Genomic DNA, 2589 nt, shown 5'->3' on the forward strand with positions numbered 1-2589 from the left:
GACACCTGGGTACCCGGTGTTGCAAGCGCTGGTAACTGGTGCCTGATCTGCCCACCCTACAAGCTGCTATCCTTAACTCCATCAATATGTTGCACAGCGGTCAGAACTCTGTTATGAGACGTGCACTTGCAGAGAAGCAGTTCCTAATTGATGCCTGTTTGATATGGATTTGCTTGGAAACACACACCCAGATACAACCAACTTGAGGCAATCGGGTGGGCTGCAATCGGTGCAGGAGTGGACACACGCTCAGTGTCGCATAAGAACAGGCCTGATGGTATGGGTATGTTTATCATCCGGTGGGAGACATGCGTGCAACGGCTCACACATTATCAAGTTACTCGATTCCATCGCTGCCTTCGAACTCGGTGGCAAACTTGGGTTCAAACTAGGTGATGTGCGGTCATCACTACCGTGCAGAGAAGAAGTTTGGGACTGTCCGACTACAGAGCAGATTGCTGAGGAAGCCTCCCACTCAGGCAAGTCTGGCGGAATGGTTGGAGATTGTTCACCAACTGACAATTCGGCTAGTCACACTTCTCCGAGCAATTGAGTTTCTCTACCTCGAGAAGAGGTTGCCGCCAAAGCTGAGCCAGTTCAGCGTCCAGATTATGGTTTACGCCATATGTCGAAGGACGAAAGAAGCTATCGAGCAGCACACATTTCCACTTTCATCCTGGATACCGAGCGCCAGCATCAACAAGCGCCCACATTCGGAACATTTGGAGGAGACGTGGCCACCCTCTCTCCCAATCCTCTCTAAGTGGCGGAATAGTGCTTGCGATTGCATGGACATTCTACATTGGGATGCCAACAGTATGGCTGCGAGAGCTGGAGGCTGGGAGCACCCTATCATTCTGCATCTTCATCTCTCGCGGCTCTTAATCTTGGCACCAGTCGAACATGCACGGGTTCTCACAACGACATTGGCATACAGGGCCCAAAAGTAGGCCCTCGGACGGTGCTAAATACGCACAAGCACGAAACCACTTGGTTCAGTGGGCCATTTGTGATCAACATAAAGCACGGCTCAGTATTATTCATGCTGGAGCGTTGTTATGGCACGTCCGTCGTTACAGCTCTGGCACCTTTCTCGAGCCATTCTCGATCTATTTAGCAACCATCGTGATCTGGGCTTACAGTGTGTCCGTACAGTCAGTTCGGCAGCAGACAGATCTTGAGACACAAAACCCAAACTCTCGACCAGTTTTCGCAACGACCTCGCTCGCGCCAGCCTCGTCCATTGGACTTGAATTAGTGTCAGATGAGGACACGGAGGAAAGCCCTGAGCCGTCCTTCATTCACCTTGATCGGCCATGCGATGACGAAATGGTTCAGACATACGTTCGACTTGGGGACAGAATGTCTGCTTATATGTCGAGAGTAGGCAATATTCTTGACCCAGGAGCGCCTAGGAAGATAGTGCACCAAGGCCACAGACTCCTGACATCGCAGCGAGAGGGTTTTCGTGGAGCCGTCTTTGATAAGATGCGGACAGACTCGCCGAAACAAGACCACGATGGTCAGGCTTCCGCTTGGGGGATCGAGCGAGGTTATGCAGAACTATTGGAGCGCCTAGCCGCGGCAACAGTAGGCAAGGATCGCCATCCACTGTAAACAGGAGTTCACCACATGAGGGTCCAATCCTGAGATGCCTGCATGAAACTTGTAGCCCCTCTCCCCACCGGAGAGAAGACCCCTCTGACTCTGGATAAAGCTGCTCCGGCGGGATAGTGGAACGCTTTGTCAAAGGGCCTCTGCCATGTGAACTCAGTTGGGAGAGTATCCAACGCGATGGGTCGATACGATACGTGCTGCCACATGATTTTCCCCACTTCCCCAGACTTTGTATGCTCGAGGAAGACTGAGCTGTACTGATCGCCTGACTGAATGTGACGATGGCGAGCCATCTTTCGGTGCAGCCCCATTCCACTGCTACTTATACGAGCAGTCCTCCGCCGATCGCCTATGGAGTACAACTTTATTGTGCTCAGATTGTCCACCGATTTCGGGCACTGTAGAACTCTGGAAGGTTAGCCCACTCGATATTCGACAGCTAAGCATTGCAACTGAAAACCGCTCCCTGGCCACACGAAGCCCCAGTGGCCACCTCAACTCGGCATACTTCCAAAGCAGTCTCGATATGGGGAGTTCTATCCACGAGGAGAAGGCGGCTGAAGCTGTTGAACTGGATCATGCCCCCGACAAAGACATTTCAATGGCCCAGCAATCAGCCGAAGATGAACACAACCTCACCCTTCGCGATGCCATCCGTCGCTACCCTCAGGCCGTCTTGTGGTCGGTCTTACTGTCTGCCTCCATCATCATGGAGGGCTACGACATCGTCCTCATCAGTTCTTTCTTCGCGTCGCCTGCCTTTCGTCGCCATTATGGCGAGTACGTTCCTCGAACAGGCACATACGAAATCACAGCCTCTTGGCAGAACGGACTCAGCAATGCCGTGAGTGTCGGTACCATCATTGGTGCATTTGCCAACGGCTACTTTACCCACAAATTCGGATATCGCAAGGTCCTCCTGGCATCTTTGGTGTTCATTTGTGGCTTCTCGCGATTTCTTTCTTCTTCGCC

The sequence above is a fragment of the Verticillium alfalfae genome, genomic scaffold, assembly GCF_000150825.1.
Source record: "Verticillium alfalfae VaMs.102 supercont1.15 genomic scaffold, whole genome shotgun sequence".
Taxonomy (NCBI): domain Eukaryota; kingdom Fungi; phylum Ascomycota; class Sordariomycetes; order Glomerellales; family Plectosphaerellaceae; genus Verticillium; species Verticillium alfalfae.